The sequence below is a fragment of the Pipistrellus kuhlii genome, unplaced genomic scaffold (genome assembly GCF_014108245.1).
Source record: "Pipistrellus kuhlii isolate mPipKuh1 unplaced genomic scaffold, mPipKuh1.p scaffold_m20_p_6, whole genome shotgun sequence".
Classification (NCBI taxonomy): Eukaryota; Metazoa; Chordata; class Mammalia; order Chiroptera; family Vespertilionidae; genus Pipistrellus; species Pipistrellus kuhlii.
The window spans coordinates 56,172,431-56,194,243 of record NW_023425562.1 but is presented as its reverse complement, the minus strand read 5'-3'; the positions used below and the strand labels follow the sequence as shown (position 1 = coordinate 56,194,243).

At 41.1% G+C, this 21,813-nt stretch overlaps 1 protein-coding gene and 1 long non-coding RNA gene across 3 annotated transcripts in view; both read right to left on the bottom strand.

The window, feature by feature from the left end:
* LOC118708345 (zinc finger protein 85) overlaps positions 1 to 21,813 on the bottom strand; it is a 47,575-nt gene that overhangs the window by 13,204 nt on the left and 12,558 nt on the right.
* On the bottom strand, positions 1,606 to 7,036 carry LOC123651496. Of its 2 annotated transcripts, none has more exons than XR_006740259.1 (3): positions 6,902 to 7,036; positions 3,535 to 3,699; positions 1,606 to 2,058 (listed from the first exon to the last, which is right to left on the bottom strand). It is a non-coding gene; the product is annotated as an uncharacterized LOC123651496 (long non-coding RNA). The 2 variants fall into 2 exon arrangements; XR_006740258.1 differs by lacking the exon at positions 1,606 to 2,058 and adding an exon at positions 2,066 to 2,210.

The following is a 21,813-nucleotide window of genomic DNA, read 5'->3' as shown; positions in this document are numbered from 1 at the left end:
GTCATCTGCTTCCTTGATTCCCACCAACCTGGCTGGCTGGATATTATCTTTTTCCTCTTCAACTCCCAGGGCTCCTTCATGTGCTCCAAAAAGGTGACCAGGTCTGGCTTAGACACACCTGTTTAGTAGAAAAGGAAACATGCATACAATGGAAATTCTCCAATTTACAACCCAGTACTGTGTTCAAATGAGAAAATAGGACATTGTAGAATATCAGAATATTCTAGAAAATTATTTCCCAAAATAGTATTTTCTGACAGCCTTTACTATACTAGAGACAACATTTAAAGTTTTCAGATCCTGATTTCCACTTCCAAATACACGAGGAAACCTTTCTGCTCTGCATCAACAAAACTTCAATTTCTTTCTTTCATTGGGAACACAGATCTGAAACTCTCATACAAAGCAGAAGCTCACCACTGACTCTGTACTAATGAGGAAAAGAAAACCCTGTGGGTGGAGGAGAAATTCTGGAAGGAAGTGGTCCTCACCCAGGAATACCAGGTTCCTGTAGTTCTGCAGCATCACATCCATGTACAGTTTCCGCTGAGCTGGGTCCAGGCACGCCCACTCCTCCTGAGAGAATTCTATGGCCACATCACTGAAGGTCAGCTGTCCCTGAAATTAAAAGGGGGGGAGAGGGAGGGAAGCATTACTCTATTGACCATGGGCAGAGGTCATAAGATCACCCAAAATGAAAACAGAGTTAATGGAACTGGTTTGTTGTGTGTGTGTGTGTGTGTGTGTGTGTGTGTGTGTGTGTTTTAATAGAGCTGGTTTTGATCTAGGAAAGTATCCTGAGTTATCCAATGGCATCTCTTTGACACTAATATTCACTAATGTAGTTTGAGAAAGGATGGTATATGATCCACAAAACCACAGTAAGTTTTACTTTTCTGGAAGAAGAATTTTAAAAATAGACACCGACAGACATATTCATTTTTAATGCTTTGTTTGAATCACAGAGGATCAAGTGTATATAGTTCTTAGCTGGAGAAGTCATTCTGAGTGAGCACAGTGTAGCACTTTAATAAATTTAATGAGCTCTGGCTGGGGCCTGAGCTTCCGTGAGTTTAACTAGCTCACTTATAACATGGATGGCACTGTGCTGGTACATGTGCCAAACATTTAGACAGCACAGAAGAAAACACAGGAAAAAAATTCATATACAAGACTTTGACTGAACAGTTTTAGGGAATTTACATGTCTCACAGATTAGTAAGCCTAGCAACCACAATTTTTTTAACAGTTTTTTATATATTAACTAAAATAAATCACAAAAGCAATCAAAGAATAACATTATTATTCTCTTTTTATAAATGTATTTGTTGACTTTAGAAAGAAAGGGGGAAGGAGACAGACAAAAATGTCACTGAGAGAAAAATATCAATAAACTAACTCCTGCACATCCCCTCCAAGGATTGAGCCCTCAACCCGACATGTGCCATAACTGGGAATTGAATCAGTGACCTCTCAGTGCATGGATCAACGTTCAAACAACTGAACCAGGGCTATTCATCCTTTTTTTATGAGAATATTTTGTAAAACATCCAAAAAATGGTAGAGCCTGGGTATTATTCCAAACTTTATCTGAAATCTGTGATCTTTTATGCATCTCTCTCAAAATTTTTTTGAAACCTTTATTAAAGATTTTTAAAAATTAACTCCATGGTTCAGGAATTAGGCAGAGAACACTCACACCAAGTGGAAATCAGGTGCAAAGGAAGTGACATCAGGTGACTGAAGGACACATCATCATTAACACCAGTTTTATACAAAATTCATTTCACATATACCTCCACATTCTGTAAATCTATCAGTATATTTTAAGAATAGGGCTTGCCAATGTAGAGAGCAAGTCTCTTCTAACAAGTGTTCTTTTTCAGCACATTTTGATCTAATCCCAGCCACTAAGGCCATCCTGGTTAAAGGTGCTTTGTCTCAATCCTGTTCTGCAGAACAGATGTTGCAAACATATGAAATGTAAAACCTACATTTCCCTTCTGCAAACACCGTCTCAATAGAACACTTGGATATCAATGTTTTCCCCGTGTTGATCTGTCTCAAAGAAAATGTTCTGAAAAGTTGACGGTGGGGTTTCAGAACAAGGCACATTGAAGATGTGCTTCAATGGTACATGCATTATGTTGAGCTGAAGGCACCAAGACCCTGTGGGCTCAGGGGACACTTCTGCTCTCCCCCTGAACTACCTAGAAGAATTTAAATGACAAGCTGGCCAATGACATGTGTTAAACCAAAAATGACATTTGAACTATCTAGGTCAAGCATGCCAAATTTGTAACCCACAGGACATATGCAGCCCACAACAAATACTCATTAACAATTACTCTTTTATTTCAGTCCTTTGTATTGCCTCTATCGAAACAAACCTATATTTCTATAAATATTGAAGCTTTTGGTTTTTTTCAGCTCACATAAACTTAAACCTTATTTATTTGGCCCATGTTAAAAGTTGAGTTTGACATGCTTGGTCTAAGTGGTAGGGAAACTAGTATTTCCTGTACATATGATCTCTTGGCAATAATATGCTGAAGTCCCAATGTGCAGTAGCTCATCCCAGGCTCAGAATGTCTTATATACCAACTAGAGGCCCCATGCACAAAATTCATGCAAGGGGCTCAGCCCCTGCCCAGCATAGCCACCTGGTCTAATTAGCATATTATGATTTTATATTATAGAAGATTTTCCCTTTCAGTCTCTGAACCTCTCTTGCATGTGGGGTCTCTGACTCTGTCATATATGTGGAGCTCCCATACATATCACCTCTATCGGATTAGGCCAGCTGAGAGAACCTTGAAGGTAGAAGAAAGTATCTTCCTCCCACACAATGGCCATTACTTTATGGAGTTCTTCATGTCCCTTAGGAGACCTGGATGGATGCAATGGACAGACACCTGTGGACAACAACACAGAAGGAGCTGACTTTATCTCCCTCCTAAAGGTCTGTTTCCTTGCTGATGTTGAAACTGCTGTCGCACTTGAGCAGTTGATGAAGGCTTAACTGCTACATGAACTTCCTGGGATGGCTCTAGTAAACTACACTGCCATCTTTCCCCTACAGCACAGGCGCTAACAACCAGGCAACCCAGTTGGTAAAGGAAGTAACTGCATCCTGAAATTGAAATCTCCACCAGCAAGCCTTTTTCAAACCACCCTCCTACTGGTTCCCAAGCTTGTCAGAGCCGCCAAGCAGAGCCAGCCCCTGAGTCAGCTCAGAGGACCTTCCTTTCTTCTGTGTTGTCTCCCTCATGATTGAGCATAAGCCTAAGAAATTTCTCCAAGAAATTTCTCTGAAGGTTCCTCTTGATTTCTATCTTGGGGAACCCAAAACACCCCTATGACGGTAACATTTTAAAGAGGGAACTTGGACAATCACAGTGGGGGAAAGTAAGCAGGTGAAAACAACGAGTTGTAGGATCATCAGAAATAGAGAAGCAAAGGTCTGCACCACCTACATCCATGAACTTTAGAAGGAAAAGCAGACACAGAACTGAGCCAAGACAGAGTGGTTACCTGAGAAGCAGCCATACTGTCCTCTTCTTCCTCCTGCTCTGGATTGTTTCCTCAGGCGACTTTATGTGGACCAATCACACCTGCATCGCGAGACTGTGCCTTGTGGCCACCACACTCACAGGCAGAAAGACCTTGATGAAATGAAAACTGTCACACTCCCCTGCCCTTTGACACAAGAGACATAAAGAAAAAGTGAGATCTTACATGAAGACCGAAGTGTAAGTTTTTCTCTCTTGTATTCCTGTGCTCTCCCGTCCCACAGACATGCACACTTTCCAACCCAGCAATGAGAGTGTGGGCTGTACTTCTGTTCCTCCCAAACCCAAAAGAAAACCCTGATACCGCCCCTGGACCAAAGCCGGCTCTCAACTCTCACAAATGCACTGGGGCAGGGAGACCTCCTGCTGAACACCAGCCTCACTTTTGAATCACCTGGAGCACCACATGAAACCAACAACCCAAGCTGGTTGTTCAACTCTGTGGGGGAGCGCACAGAAATGTTAGTTCTTACAATTCATCAAATGGTCTAATGCAGTGGTCACCAACCTTTCAGACCTCACAGATCACCAGTGGTCCAAGAACCACTGATTGGTGACCACTGGTCTAATGGAAGGGCATCATCTAGCATTTCATCTACAGCTTTAACGTGCATACAGAACTGTTGAGGATCAAAGTCCCACTCTAAAAAGTTACGATTCTGTAGGTGGGCAGTGAGGCCCATGAGATAGCATCTTTGCTTAGTGCCCTGGTGCAGGTGACCTGCTTTAGGTAGCAGTGGGCTAGAGATACTAGACCCAACACACCTGAGCCCGATGAGTAGTGTGAGAGGTTGAGGTAGGGACTTCTAGATGGCAGGTTCCCAGGGTGGATCCCTAGAGATGGGGTTGTCCTGAAATGGGTTTGGCCAGGCCTGTAGCTACTGTGCAGATGCAACAGGGGAGAAGAGAAAACTTGGTGGCAACAGGGTTCTTGTGAAAATCCTGTCCTCAGAATCCTTCCAAAATGCCACTCAGTCCCCAGTTCTTTGTCCACACCCCTCCCATGGAACACGTCATATAACAGGATAACATGCCTCATCCCCTGTTTATACATGAGTGCAGCTTCAATCCCTAAGGGACAAGGGGCAGAAAAGTGGTTCTATCACAGCTTTATTTTTGCAAATGAAGTGAAGGAGCATACTCTAGAAGCCTGTCAAGACATGAGCTTGTTTATATCACATTCATGTTCACTTCCTCTAACTGAACCCTAAACACATTTTAATCATTGTTCTTACTAATGTTTTATTATAGTAAGAACACCTAACATAAGATCTTTCAATAAAAATTTTTTGAAAATATATTTTTATTGATTTTAGAGTGGAGAGAGAGAGAGACATTAATGAGAGAGAATCATTTTTGATCGGCTGCTTCCTGCATGTCCCCTACCAGGGACTGAGCCCACAACCTGGGCATGTGCCCTTCAGTCCGCAGACTGACACTCCATCAACTGAGCCAAACCATCAAGATACGAGATTCCTTACACCACATTCATGTTCACTTTCTCTAACTGATCCCCAAACACATTTTAATCATTGTTCTAATTCATATTTTATTATAGTAAGAACCCTTAACATGAGATCAGTCAATAAAATTTTTGAAAATATACTTTTATTGATTTCAGAGTGAAGAGACAAACATTAATGATGAGAGAGAATCATTAATCACTGCCTCCTACTTGGGATTGAGCCCACAACCTAAGCATGTGCTCTGATCATGAATCAAACAGCAACATCCTGGTTCATAGGTTGATGTTCAACCACTGAGAAACACTAACTAGAATCAATAAAATTTTAAGCGCACAAGACAATAGTGTTAACAGCAGGCAAAATGTTACAGCATGGATCTCTAAAACTTATTTATCTTTGATAAATCAAAATCTGTATCCCTGAGTAGCAACTCCCATTTTCACTCTCCTTTGCCTCTAATCTTTGATCCTGGGAGTCTGACTGTATTGTGAGAATTCTAAAGCTGGATTTATATACGGTTATATATTAAAAGTACTTACTATGACACATAAGTTTAAAATCTATAAACTTAATAGTCACATTATGAAATCTGAGGAAGAAACTATGGTTAAATTAATACAGATGACTCCCAAATTAGATAGAGTTTAACAAACAATTATTATGAAAGAAATAGAAAACAAATTCCTGAAACATAGCAGATTCACTACAATAAAACCTTAGAGCAGTGGTTCTCAAACCGTTCTAATGCCGATACCCTATAATACAGTTCCTCGTGTTGTGGTGAGGTTAACCATAAAATTACTTTCGTTACTGTTTCATAACTGTAATTTTGCTATTGTTAATGAATCGTGATGTTTTCCCCTCTCCCAGAACTGGGTTCCCTTCTTCCTCCACTTCTGTTTCTCAGTCCGTTTAGGTCCCTCTCTTTCCTTTGTTTCTCTCCCCTGTCCTTTCCTGAGTTCCCGCTCGCTCCTGTCTCCCCTTCATTCTATTCCTTCCCTATACCTGTTCCGTGAAATTACTGGAACCGTCACCTGCAGCAGCCCTTTCTCCCGAATCTTTCTGCTTGTTCCCCACCTCAATACATGTCGCCTGTCTTCTCCATCCCTGGGTCCCTTCTGCTTCCAGTTCCCTTGTCTTTCAGGCCACACCTCCCCTGCCAGACTCAGGGGCACCCGGCCTGGCTAAGCTCGGTGCTGGTTCTTGCTGGGCTCTGTCACCCCTTCCTCCCTGCACTGGCCTCATCCAACCTTTCCTCCTGACTCTCAATCTCAATGCCTTGCCCTCCGGGGCCCACCTCTGCTGACCAAGGATTCCTCACCCTTTGGCTCCCCTTCATGTCTCTAGAGCTCCTCCCTTCCCTCCACGGGCCTCTAGTTTTTCTCCATTTACTACTTTCCCGAGTCCCTCTTTCATACTTGCAGTCGATTTGCAAGGACCTTCCACAACCTCAATTTTGCTGTTTCCTTGTGGGGCCCCTCACTGATTCTGCCAATTAGTTATTAAATGGGGAGTGTGTGTGTGTGTGTGGGGGGGGGGGGGGGGGGGGGGGGCCGCATCTGGAAGGGAAGCAGAGGTGTTGGAATACTCCCAGGCCAGGGAGGAATCCGGGCTCCACAGGCCGAGCACTGCGAGGCTGTGGAGGGAGCAGAGGGTTTGACTCCATCTCCCCAGACTTTAATGGCCCAGGGTGGGGTGGCCAGTGAAAGGTTTTAGGAGGAAAACTACGCGTGGGCGGTGAGCAGTGGCCCCAGGAAGGGGAGATCACAGGCAGGGCGGACTCCGTTAGAGCGACAGGTAACGCGGGGTCTCAAACCCGCAGCGAAGCCCGCCGGGCAGGTCTCACTGGGACGCGAGGCTTACCGCTGATGGGAGGCGGGTTTGGGGTTTCAAGGTCTCCTCGGCTTCACACGCGCAGGACTGTGGGCTGAGATGCGGAGGTTTACGGAGAAAGACCAAAGGTCTCAGACGCCGTGTTCCCTCCCCTCTGCACTAGCCGCTTCCGGGTCCGGGAGTAACTGCGCGTGCGCGATCGGCAAAGGGGCGGGGCTTGGCGGGCGCTGGGCGGGGCTCGGGGCGGCCCGGGCTCCGGGGACAATGGGAGGATGGGGCGGGGCCGAAGCGCGGGGCGTGAACCAGGGTGTTTGATCTGGAGGCTGCACGTGGGTTTGGGCTGAGCTCCAGGAACTGGGGAGTTGTTTGAAATGCGCTGCGGCCTAAGGATGGGTGTTGCGGGCAGACGGATAAAGTGGTCGGGCTGCGGCCCACAAGAGGGTTGCCGGTTGGACGGTGGAGCCCAGCCCCCAGAATGATGCCCAGGGTCACCGTCGCCAGGGATGATAGCTGGGTCCTGACTCCTGTCCTCTTGCCTCAGAGTTTGTTATTTTCTCAATTCTGAACCTGTGCAATTTCTTTTGTTCCCTGAAAAGCAGGACTACTCCCTGCCAATTTAAGTTGATATTTTAAACTGTTTAATATAAAATTTAGAGTTCAGTGGACCGCTTACGTTGAAAGATATAATGTCTTTGTTTTAACAGGCTGAGAACAGATTTGCTCAAAACTTCCATTGGGAAGTGGTAGACACGCCTGTGGGTATTGGCAGAGATGCCACCTGAGTTGTGGAGCGATGGTTGGATGGAGGAACCAACCAAATAAGTAATTTAATGAAGCAAGGGGTGCAGTTGTCTGTGCAGGAGATACAAACTTGAAGGTAAAATTCAAGATTGTACCTGTGTGAAATTTAAAATTCTATATTTGGGAAACAGGCCATGGCAGACCAACATCTATCAGAACACCATTTCCATTCCCGTTTCCTACTCACCCTGTGCTGACCCGTGTCGGTTGCAGAGGATTGTATAAGGAAAAGACTTGGAGGGATGAAGCAGGTCATAATCTAGCTCACCGTCCGTGCTTTTTAAAAAAATATGCAGCGATAACTTTTATAAAATAGATATAAATTGTATTGTTGTTTATATGTTACTGATGAGGGGAATGATAAATTCAAACACCTTTGTTGACATAAATGTTTGTGACATTGTAATTAATTTGTTATTGACTTCTCTATACAATTCAATTCCAAATTTACTTAATGTTTATACAGGAAAGAATTTTTTTTACCTATAAATTTATTGTTTTCGAAGAAACCAAGATGGCGGCATAGGGTAGACACCCGAATGCAGCCTACCACAACAAATTTGAATTTATTTTTTTAAAAATAAATCTTTATTGTTCAGATTATTACAAATGTGATCCTCTTCCCCCCCTCAATTGCTCCCCTTCACCAGGTTCCCACCCCACCCTCTGTCTTTTCCCCATCCCCCATTGTCCTCATCCATAGGTGTACAGTTTTTGTTCAGTCTCTTCCCGCACCCCCACTCCCCTTTTCCCTGAGAATCGTCAGTCCACTCCCCTTCCATACCTCTGATTCTATTATATTCACCAGTTAATATTGTTCATCAGATTTTTAAATTCCCTTGGTTTTTAGATTCAATTGTTGATAGCTACGTATTTGTTGATCATAATTTTTATCTTTATCTTCTTCCTCTTCCTAAATAACCTCCTTCAGCAATTCATATAATTCTGGTTTGGTGGTGATGAACTCTTTTAGCTTTTTTTTATTTGTGAAGCTCTTTATCTGTCCTTTGATTCTGAGTGATAGCTTTGCTGGGTAGATTATTTTTGGCTGTAGGTTCTTGTTATTCATCACCTTGAATATTTCTTGCCATTCCCATCTAGCCTACATGGTTTCTGTTGAGAAATCAGCTGACAATCTTATGGGTGCTCCTTTATAGGTCACTACCTGCTTTTCTCTTGCTGCTTTTAATATTCTCTCTTTGTCTTTTGCTCTTGGAATTTTAATTATGATATGTCTTGGTGTGGTCCTCCTTGGATTCCTTTTGTTTGGGGTTCTGCGGGCTTCCTGGACTTGTAAGTCTATTTCTTTCCCCAGGTGGGGGAAGTTTTCTGTCACTATTTCTTCTAGTACTCTTTCGGTATCTTGCTCTCTCTCTTCTGGAATCCCCATAATTCTGATGTTGGTTTGCTTGAAATTGTCCCAGAGGTTTCTTACACTATCTTCAACTTTCTGGATTCTCTTATCTTCTCCCTTCTGCAGAGGAGTGTCCTCTGGCTCTTTGTGTTCTAAATCTTTGTCTTGATTCTTGCGATCTTCCAGTCTGTTTTTAGGACTTTGTATAATATTTTTTATTTCAGACAATGTTTTCTTCATTTCTTGTTGATCCCTTATTATTTCTAGTTGCTCCCTTTTCATATCCTCATAGGTCTCATTTATTTTATCGGCCTTTTTTAGGATATTGTTGAATAACCTTATAACTGTAGTTTTGAACTCAGTGTCCAATCTTTTCAATCTCCTTCCTTTGTGTCCTTCTTCTTGTCTGCATTTTAGTTGTTTCCCTGATTTGATGGAATAGCTTTGTGTGCTAGGTGTTCTGGTAGAGCCCAGTAGCACAGCCTTCCCAGTTACCTGCAGTGGACAGTCTTGGTGTAGCCCTTTGTGGGCTGTGTGTGCAGTCTTGTTGTTAAGCCTTGCTTATTGTTGGTATCACTGGGAAGCGTTGATCTCCAAGCCAATTGGCTGTGAGGATAAACAGTGTCTCAGCTAGGAGGGTTTCTGTACTCTGCTTGAATAGGGCGGGGTCTCGGGGTGGCGCAGACAATCTTTGGTTCCCTGTCAGTCTCACCTTAGAAAAATCCCGTTCGTGGAGAGTTTTGGAAGATTGGTTGAAGGCGCACCTCTTTGGTAAAGGCGCAGACAAGCTTTGGATTCCTGCAAGTCCCTCCTTAGAGAAAGCCAGCCTCTGGGAGAGCTTCTGTGCTCAGCCACAGGTAGGACGGAGTCTTGGGTTGGTGCAGAAAAACTTTGTTTTCCCTTCGGCTCATCCCCAAGTCCCTCAGTAATGGCCTCTGGCTTCACACACCTCCAAGAGATCTCTGCCCACTGCCTGACAGTCTGGCCTCTCCCTGTCTGGGACCGTTTATCAGATTCTATTTTCCTCTCGGACAAGAAAGCCAGCCGCGTTAGCTGTTCGCCCTCTCTGCGCCAGGAGTAAGCCAGTAGCGAACTCAGCCCGGCCCGCCCTCTCTGTGTGCAGGGAGTAAGCCAGCAGCGATCTCGGTCCGGCCCTTCCTCTCCGCGCCGGGATTAAGCCAGCGCCTTTTCTCGCACACAGTTTTCCGTACCTTCACAGTTCCTGAGGTTCAGCATGCCTTCTCTCTCCTTCCCAGATGGCAGAGCCTCCTCTCAGCCAGCTGTCTGGCGCTTCAGGGCAATGCCTCCCCTGTTTTTCAGTTCTAAATTCAAATTTGTTGTGGTAGGCTGCATTCGGGTGTCTACCCTATGCCGCCATCTTGGTTTCTCCCTTAAGATTTCTTTTACATGTTTATTTACTGAGATTTGATAAAGTTTGACTCCTGGTAAAACACATTGTCCAGTGCATTATATTTTAAGACACCTTCCCCAAGTAGGAGATTCTCATGCTTCCTGAAGATTCGTCCTTCCAAAAGACAGACCAAATTCATTCTATTTGTAAATTTTTTTCTCTAATACATATAACTGTGATCTTTGTTTACTAATGAAGAATGGGTTAAAACTTTCCCTATCTCTATTGCAAATGTCGGTTGTGATATTAGGAAGAATTCTTCCATGTTGGGAAACTAAGGAACCATTTTGAAAGATTTCTTGACTTGATTACACTTATACTATTCATCCTCAATATTGATCTCTACAGTTAATCCTGAGGTAACTGAAAGTTGTTGTTTTTTTCCCCTCTTTATTGATTAAGGTATTACATATGTGTCCTAATCCCCCTTGCCCCCCCTCGCCCCACCCACTCAACCCCCTAGTGTCTGAGTCCATTGATTAGGCTTATATGCATGCATAAGTCCTTTGGTTGATCTCTCCCCCTTATCCCTGCCCTCTCCTACCTTCCCTCTGAGGTATAATGGTCTGATCGATGCTTCTCTGTCTCTGGATCTGTTTTTGTTCATCAGATTATATTGTTCATTTTATTTCACAAATGAATGACATCACGTGATATTTATCTTTCTCTGACTGGCTTATTTCGCTTAGCATTATGCTCTCCAGTTCTATCCATGCTGTTGCAAATGGTAAGAATTCCTTCTTTTTTATTGCAGCATAGTATTTATTCCATTGTGTAGATGTACCACCATTTTTTAATCCACTCATCTGCTGATAGGCACTTAGGCTGTTTCCAAATCCTAGCTATTGTAAATTGTGCTGCTATGAACATAAGAGTGCATATATCCTTTCTGACTGGTGTTTCTGGTTTCTTGGGATATAGTTCTAGGAGTGGGATTACTGGGTCAAATGGGAGTTCCATTTTTAGTTTTTTGAGGAAGCTCCATACTATTCTCCACAGTGGCTGCACCAGTCTGCATTCCCCCCAGTAGTGCACGAGGGTTCCTTTTTCTCCACATTCTTGCCAATATTTGTCGTTTGTTGATTTGTTGACGATAGCCATTCTGACAAGTGTGTACCTCGTTGTCATTTTGATTTGCATCTCTGGGATGATTAGTGACTTTGAGCATGTTTTCATATGTCTCTTGGCCTTCCTTATGTCCTCTTTTAAAAAGTTTCTATTTAGGTCCATTGCCCATTTTTTTATTGGTTTGTTTATCTTTCTTTTATTAAGTTGCATGAGTTCCCTGTAAATGTTGGAGATTAAACCCTAATTGGTGATAACATTTGCAAATATGTTCTCCCATGCAGTGAGCTTTCTTGTTGATTAACTGAAAGCTTTAGCCCCATCGTTTTATCAAACAATTCCATGCATTGGCTTCCTGGATATACATGTATTTTTAATATAATGTTTGACTTAGATTTGACGATCTTAACAAGGTAGAATACATAGATTTACTTTATGTGGTAATATTGCCAACCAGTTATGTTGCCACAAAAGAGCTTTCAACATAGGGTTCCCATCTTCACATGCAATTGGCTATGAACTTTATCAAGCTCAGAACTGTTTGGGAAAATCCAATTACAGATCAAAGTCAAACATCCATTTTGTTCACGGGGAGTTTTGCTGTTTATAAAACTTACAAGGGAGTTAAATGAATAAAAGTCTTCATACAAATAAAAGAGTATTTCTTTAATCACTAGAAATTTTTGACATGTGTCTCCCTGCACTATTGTTATAAAACACATACAAATAATTAGGTTGCTAAAATCTTCAAAATTATTGAAGGCTTCAAAAATCTGGAAAACAAAAATTAGTTTGACCTGGTGAGTTAAATTCTATATCACAAGGTCAAAGATATATATAATACGTTTTTTTTAGAGAGAGAGGAAGGGAAAGGGAGAGACAAACATCCATGAGAGACATCAATATCAATCCGTGGCCTCCTGCAAGCCCCCTGCTGGGGAATGAGCTTGAAATCTGGGCATGTGCCCTGACCAGGACAGACTAGTGACCGTCTGGTGCATGGGTCAACGCTCAGTCACTGAGCCACACTGACCTGAGGAGACTATATTTTTTAAGCATATGGAAAATGTATTTAACACTGTGACCTAAAAAAATCTGGGTTTACGTAAAGAGAGACTTTATACGAAAGATGATTTCTGTAGGGAGAATACTCTGACCATGGGACTTGAAAGAGTCTCAAAGATCAGACAGAATGGGCTTTTCTTCTTATAAAGAATGGTCAACAAGGCTAGAAAGGACGGGGTTGGGGAGTAGATGAGCAGGTAGCCTAACCTACCATTGTGAATACCTTTTACCCTGAGTTTGCCTACTCTAGAAGTGGGGGGTGGGGATGGTTGTTCCCAATTATACTGTTCAAGGATGAGCCACAGTTCAGGGTCTGGGGAGATGGAGAGAAGATTAGGTTTGATTTAGTCATGTCACAGCATTTTGCCCTGTACTGGTACAGTTCTGCCCACGTGGGAAGTTTCCCAACACACTTTGTCAGAGAACACGGTGAACCTCACCTGCCAAGTAAAGAACTTAAACTTCCAACTCCTACTGCTGAGTTGGTTAAAGGACAGAAGCATGTCCCATACAGAAATGGCCTTGACCCTCAGAGAACAAGGATGGCATCTTCAATGGGAGGAGCTGGCTCCTGCTGAATGTATCTGTCCACAGGGAGAATGCGATGCTCACCTGTCTGGTGCAGCACAACGAGGAACTGAAAGTTACCAAACAACTTCCCCCGAAGGCCTCTGCTCACCAGGAGCCCCAGAACACAGATGAACCCCCTGGAGAGGCCTCTATTCCAACTGAGCCACTTATCAAATTTTATCATTTATAGCCGAGATCGGTTTGGCTCAGTGGATAGAGCGTCAGCCTGTGGACTGAAAGGTCCCAGGTTCAATTCTGGTCAAGGGCATGTACCTTGGTTGCGGGTACATCTCCAGTAGGGGGTGTGCAAGAGGCAGCTGATCGATGATTCTCTCACATCGATGTTTCTAACTCTCTATCCCTCTCTCTTCCTCTCTGTAAAAAATCAATAAAAAAAATTAAAAATTTTTTTATTCATTTATAATGTTAAGAATAGTAATTTGTGTTTATTATAGAATAATCTGGAAATCTATAGATGTAAATTAGCAATTTGAAGGGTGCTCCCGACTCCCAAATCCCACATGGGTAAGAGTTTGGTACACACTTTTATAGATCTTTTGATACCAATGTATATTAAAGAAAGAGGGAGGGAGGAAGGGAGACCATCCTGTTCACAGTGTCCTGACTCTTGACTTCACCCAACAGTCACTGAGTTCCCCATCCATGACAGCACCTCCCTCTTCCTTGCTCTTTCTAATCTCCTCCTGGTTTCCATCCCATCTGGACCAGGCACCCAGCTGATTCTGAGTGGTCACAGCATGGGCCTTCTTTGTCCTGTTTATGACAATGAACCAGCAATAATCACAGGTCCTCACTGAACATTTTCTATACACACATTTCACTTCTTCCATCATCTCCTCCCCTGATAACCATCCTGCGAACTTGAAGTTTTACAGATGGGTGTGGGAAGACTTCTTGTCACAATGCTAGGTGATTGGGCTCAACTAATCAAGCTGATCTGAGAAATATACTTGAGATGTTTGTTAAAAGATAGTTTATTCTTGAAATATCAATGTTTATTGGATGTAATATATTATTGTATTTAAAACCGTTTTTCTTGAAATATTAAAAAAAAAGAATAGTTTATTGACTTTTAGAGAGAAAGGAAGGGAAGGGGGGAGAGAGAGAGATAAAAATATCAATGTGACAGTGACAACATAGATCAGTGGCCTCCCACATGCCCCCTACCAGAGATCAAGCCTGAAACTTAGGCATATACCCTTGACCTGGAATGAGACAGGCAATCTCCTGGTCAGGCAACAACGCCCAACTGGCCAGGGCAGAAATGTTTAAGATTTTACTGCCCATGTTTTCCTTTAGAATTTAATCCATTTTTAGTTTTTTCTTATATGTGGTATAAGGAGGTAGTCTAGGTTTTTGCACTTATCTGTCCAGTTTTCTCAACACCATTTATTGAACACAGTATCTTTACCCCATGATATGTTCTTGCCTTCTTTATTAAATATTAATTGTCTATATAAGTGTGGGTTTATTTCCGGGATTTCTATACTATTCTGTTGATCTATATATCTGTTTTTATGCCAATAGTATGCTGATTTTATTACTAAGGCCTTGTACTATAGTTTGATATCATGTACCGTGATTCCAACAATTTTGTTCTTCTCAAAATGGCTGAGATTATTCAGGATCCTTTGTAATTCCATATAACTTTTTTTTTCTGTGAAATACACCATTAGTATTTTGATGGAGACTGCATTGAATCTATAGATTGCTTTGGGTAGTATGGACATTTTAACAATGCTAATTCTTCCTATCCATGAACACAGTACATTTCCATTTATGTGTACCTTATTTCATTCTTCAGTATCTTATAAATTTCTGAATACAGATCTTTTATCTCGCTTGCATTTATTCCTAGGTATGTTTTTTTAATACAATTGTAAATGGGATAGTTTTTTAGTTTCCCTATCTGATATTCCATTATTGATGTATACAAATGCAACCAATTACTGGACATTGATTTGTGTATCCTGTTACTTTACTAAATATATCAGTTACAATAAATTTTTGGTGAGATCTATATACATGTCATCCATAAATAATGAGTTTTACTTCTTCCTTTCCAATTTGGATGCCTTTTATTTCTCCATTTTGTCTGACTGCTGTGGCTAGGACTTCCAATACTATCTTGTATGAGTGATAAAAGTGGACATCCCTGTCATGTTCCTGATCTTACAGGCAATGTTTTAGTTAATTCCCATTGACAATGATGTTACTTATGGGTTTGTCATATATGACCTTTATTATATTGAGATGTTCCCTCTATTCCCACTTTGCTGAGAGCCAATTTTATTGAGTCTTATTTTTAATGATTTCATTTTTATAATTTATTGATTTGAGAGGGACAGAGTGAAAGAGAGAGGACATTGACTGGTTGTTCCACTTATTTAAGCCATTATTGGTTGATTTTTGTATGTGCCCTGACCAGGGATAGAACCCCTAACCTTGGCAAACCAGGACAATGCTCTAACCAAATGAGCAACCTGGCCAGGACTCTTTCCTCCTTATAATTTCCTTCCTCTGTCTGCTTTGGGTTTTGTTCTTCCTTTTCTGATAGATGACTGACTTTAGATTTTCCCCCACTGCCACAAATTAGTCAAACTCAGTGCCCAACGGGTAAGGAGAGTACAACCTAGGATGCCTGGTTGCTGTGTTCTTCCTTCGTCCTCAGCTCCCGAGCCAGGGTGCCTTCTCTACCATCTCTGAGTCCTCCTCTATTTGTACCAGGGAGTAATTTCTAGGAGTAATACTAACAGGGAAACAGGAGAGATGAGTTTCGCCATCTTGTCCGGACCAGCTTGGGTTTGCATCTTAGTCTCTGTCCATTATTGGGGATCAGTACCAGGTTGTTACTTCCCAGTGCTTTCAGTGTGCCTGACCCCGCACACCTGCTGAGTACCAAGTCCCATTGCTGGACGTGACCTTTATGGGGTTGTCTGCATTGCTGGGCTAAAACAAAGGGAAAGAGACCTACGTCACCGTCTACACACCCTCTACCCTGGGGTGCCACACTTAATGTCATCTGAAAGCTCCAGTCACTGCAGTCCCATGGCCCAACTGGTCTGGTGTAATGATATGCACCTTTTTTTTTTTTCTTTTTTTTTTTTATCATGTCTATGGTCCTGGGATGTTTACATTTCTAGATTAATGAACCTCTTTTGTCAGTATAGCATAGGCTAGGCATGTTAATGCACTTTTTGGGTAGATAATTTGTTTCAATTATGGGGGGAAAGGTTTGAGTCCTCAAAATTCAAGGTGTTTTGTTTTCTTTCAGAACTCAGTATTTCCCACCCCACCATTTTCTTTCCCTTTAACACTTTGTTGCCAAACAGCACTTGTTCCTTTTTTTTCTTTTCACCAAAGAAGTTATTTTATTGTACTTATATCTTTAATCACATGTCCTTTAAAAATATCCCTGACTCTTTGTTAGTTTCCTATGGGTGTGAAATAAATTATCACACATTTAATGCCTGAAAACACAAATGTATTCTTATAGTTCTAGAAGTCAGAGACCTATAATAGGTTGGTTTCTCTCACCTAAATCAGTTTGTTTTTTAGCCAACTGGCTCTAGAAGAAATGATTCTGCCATGCTATTAAAAATCTCTTCTGGTTCACACTTAACCTGTAACTTGTAATTACTAACTTTTCATTGTCTTTCTCCAAAGGTTTTGTGATCAAAACAGCGATCAAATTGGATAGTTCTTATAATTGCCATTTCCCAATTAATTTCCAAATATCTGATGCCAATATATTCACTTCTTCTTGTTATACCATCCCAGTTCAACAACACTGAAAATTTAAACAATTATACTAATAAGGCCAGCTGGGCCATCCTGTTCCACCCTCCAGCCAGTTGATGAGTGAGCCAGTTTCTAATTTGCATTTTACATTTGCTCTTCAGAGGACTCCCAAACGTCAGTAGGTTGGTTTCTCTGGGAAGCAGACCTAAATGGCTGTAAGAATGGGAGAAGCTTATCGTGGGGAACTGTCAGGATCCACGTCTCAGAAGTGAAGGAGCAGGACGGGCAGAGGGAGCCGTTGAACTATAATGCAGGCACCAGTCTGGGCCACTCTACAAAGAAGTGGACTGAGCTGATTTTGAGAGGCGTTTAAGTGGAGGGGATAGTGCTGAGATTTTGTACTCCTAATCCAGCCAGTTCTTTGATGGGGGGGTACCCTGTAAAAGGAGGTGTAAACTTGGCTCTCTTCAACTGAAGGAAAGCCCCAGAGCTGCTCAGTTAAAAATTGCCATCCATCAACACCCCACCGGAAATATGGCAAAATATTCAATCCTACATTGAGAAATTATTTTAATTATAAGAAATTGATTTAACATGTTTTTTTTTTAAATTTAAACCAAAACTGCATTGTAAGTCTGCAAAAGCCTAAAAGTGTACTTTCCCAGATCCAACTTTGAGTTTAATAGAAAGATTTCAGTTGACATTGGGACTGGGGTCAAGGTGGGCTGGATGTTGTTCAAAACTGCTCCCAAGCATGTGACCACATTTCCTTTGAGTCACAGAGTTTTCCAGCCAACAGGTCTCATGAGGTCGTGTTATGAGTTGTCACCCAGCCCTATCCATAATGCCAAGAGGAGCAGCTCTGCAACTCTCTTTCTGAAATCTGTTTTCACTCCACTCACATTCCCTGTTGACATTTGTTCCTGTATGTCTGAGAGGATATACTTGTTTTTACACAAAAGACAAGGTCTTAGGTCATTCTTAATGCATGGGAAACAGTGATTTATTTTTCTAGGTTTGAAACCCACTAATCTGTGACCCTCCCTAAACAAATACTAATTGACCAATAAAATTGTGAGGGCCAAGTCAGTTAACTTACATATTGTTGAGTACACATTCCCTCCACCTCTTTTCTCAAGCTGGGAATGAAAGGAAATAAAGGAACTAGAGATAGGTAGGAAATGAAAAAGTATAATGTATCTTAATTTCAGAATCAGTATTGTAGCCTAAAAATGTACCATTTCTCGTCACATGCTGCATTCATATCAATTTTTCATCCTGGATATATTCCATCTTGTACTTAGGATTGCAATATCACTACTATTGAAATATTTTTCTCCTAATAATGGAATATTTATTACACAACCAGCACTGTCCTGTGTATTTTTTCACTTCATATAACTGTCAAAACAACACCATAATTTATGATATCACCCAGTTTCACCTAAACAAATTGAAAGACAAGACTGGAGATCTTTGGTAATATCAATAATAAGTAGTGAGAACTAAGGAAATGTTTACTTAAATAATTTTTCTATAATAGAAGAAATGAAGTGTACTAAACTACAACTTAATATGCTCATTAAATTACTTCCATTTTCAAGATACTTCAGTACATCCTAGAATTCATTGAGAGCCACTCAATATCTCCAAGAACAACATATAAGCAATATTTCATAAACTATGGAACAAGGAGAACATTTGGTAGATATTACATGAGACAGAAATGTAAACAAAACAGAATTGCTGTGATTGTCAAAACAAGAGTCATCAGATTAGGGAGAAAGAAATGCAATGGAATGCACAGAAGACAATTCACATCATAAATCTGTAAGGTTTTAACTTTGCTAGTACATCAAGAAATATTTTTAAATTACCAATTTTGGTCCATTAGAAGATATATGTACACACATTCACACCCATTTTCTTCTTGATAAGTCATCTTACGCCTAAAATATATCTTTGTTACTATATTTACATATTGCATGTAGTTCATGTCAAAACTATGCAAATCTCTTTGTTATGTAGGCTCAGAAAAAAATATATAGGGCTTCTAATAAGACTTTTAAGCATTTTATTAGGCAAACTTGTTAAGAAAAGCCCACTAGTACTAGATGGTGTCCAGCAATTACACAAAAGACCATAGGTAAATCTGGGGGGGGCGGGGGGTGTGAACGACAAAAAAAAATCAGTATATAATAGACAAGCCTGGAGGAAGTACACAGCATGCCTGCAGGGACTGACACGGGCAGGACAAGACAGGATGCTGGGAGAGAGTGGCAGTACACAGAGTATAGGCCTATATTAGGATCATTGAGTGCCTTGGGGTTCTTGAGCTAGGTCCAGATTGTTCAACTCAAAGCAAAATCAGCAAGGTTTGGCTAGCTCTTCAGAAATCTTACATAAGGGGCATACAAAATGAAGACCCTGAAGTGCAAAAACAAAACAAAAAAACAGTCTACTGTTCAAAAGGACTGATGGAGAAGCCATATAAAAAACTTACATTCACTTGGAATACTATAAGCTGGTGTCTGTGTGCAATAGGGTTTCATGGGAGTTCAGTTCAAAACTTTTTAGCTACATAAAATAAATGCCAATGCTGAAACACCATACACTTTTTACTTCAACTTTCAAATATACTCCTAGATATGTTTTTGGAACCATCATAATGTCCCCAGCAGGTATGATAAAAGGAAGAAAACATAAATTATGAATAAACTCTTTACACATTGTTTAAGGTTTAAGGTCTCTGGGTAAAGGCTTGCTAATGATGTCTTTCCATTGCATTACAAATTGTTACCTGAAACCTTAAATGAGGTGGGGAAACATTAACTTTGATGGCATATTAACACCTTATTCATTACACATCACTGTTAACATATTTAAATTAAAACACTTTATTGCTCAGCTGGTATGGATCAGTGGTTGAGCATCAACCTATGAACCAGGAGGTCATAGTTCCATACTTGGTCAGGGTACATGTCCAGATTATAGGCTCAATCCTCCAGTGTGGGGAGTGCAGCAGGCAGCCAATCAATGATTCTCTCTCATCATTGATGTTTCTATCTATTCTCTCCCTCTCCCTTCTTAAGTCAATAAAAAAATATTTTTAAAAATAAATAAATAAATAAAACATTTTATGAATGAGAATATATAAAGTTCTCAAGTATTCTATGGAACAAGGAAAACATATGGTAGGTCTTATATGAGACACAAATGTAAACAAGACAGAACTGCCATGAGAGATTGTCAAACCCAGAGTCACCAGATTAGGGAGAAAGAAATTCAATAGAATGCACAGAAGACAATTCATATAGCAATACAAACCCACTGGTCAAAATACACATTACAAGCCTTTAGAGAAGCATGAAATGAATTGAGATTTAAATCACATTACTATTTTTGTTTCAAAAATTCACAAATACGGTCTTAATAGAAAGGATAGTGTTGGAAATGACATTTTTTCAAATATCCATGCACTTGGTATTTTCATTCATACTCAAAAATCATGTAGCTTTCCTTACTGGATTCTCTCAAGTAAGCATTCTGATTTAAAAGGCATATTTAAAAAGTGTTATTGACTTTATATTTGCATGACTTCTATTCAGTATGAATTCACTAAAGTTCCATGAGACTTGATAAATAGTTAAAAGTTTTGCCACAGCCCTAACTGGTTTGGCTCAGTGGACAGAACGTCCACCTGCAGACTCAAGGGTCCCAGGTTCAATTCTGATCAAGGGCATGTACCTTGGTTACAGACACATACCCAGTAGGGAATGTGAAAGAGGCAGCTGATTGACATTTCTGATTCTCTATCCCTCTCCCTTCCTCTCTGTAAAAAAATCAATAAAATATATATTTTAAAAATATAAAGTTTTGCCACATTCTTTAAATTTGTATTATTTCAGTCCATGGATTATGTGATATTGACTATGGTTACAATATTGGGTAAAGGTATTGCCAAATTGTCTACACTTATAATGCTTCTCTCTGGTATGAATTACTTGATATTTAGTGAGGTTTGGACAATGGCTAAAGGTTTTTCTATATTCTTTATATTTGTACCAGAGGCCTGGTGCACGGGATTTCTGCACTGGTGGGGGCATGGCCTGCAGGGAGCACTGCTTATCCTGGTCAGCTGAGCAGCTGTGGACCCACCCTCTGAGCAGCTGCTCCAGCTGTGGTAGCAGCTGCTATTTCAGTCAGCTGAGCAGCGCTCCCACTGTGGAAGGTATTGACCACCAGAGGGAAGCTCTTGCATTGAGCATCTGCCCCTGGTGGTCAGTGTGCATCATAGCAATTGGTCAACCAGTCGTTCTACCTTTGGGTCACTGGGCTTTTATTATATAGGATTGTTCCCATCTAGTATGAATTCCGCAATATTGAATAGAGCAGAGTTTAAAGGCTTTGTAACACTCTACATTTGTAAAGCTTCTCGCAGGTATGCATTCTCATGTTTGGTAAAATTTGAGCAATGGGTAAAGGCTTTGCCACATTCTCCACCTTTATAAGGCTTCTCCCAAGTATGATTTTTCTAATGGTCCATGAGACTTGAAGAATTGTTCAAGGCTTAGTCACATTCTCTACATTTTAAGGTTTCTCTCCAGTATGAATTTTCTGATGTTGCATAAGTTGTGAGGCCCAGATAAAGGCTTTGCCACATTCTTTACATTTATAAGGCTTCTCTCCAGAATGAATTCTCTGGTGCTGAGTAAGATTTGAGCTCCGAATAAAGGCTTTACCACATTCTCTACACTTATAAGGCTTCTCTCCAGAATGAATTCTCTGATGTCGAGTAAGAGTTGAACACCTGTTAAAGGCAAAGCCACATTCTCTACATTTATAAGGCTTCTCTCCAGAATGAATCATCTGATGTCGAGTCAGATGTGAGCTTGAGATAAAGGCTTTGCCACA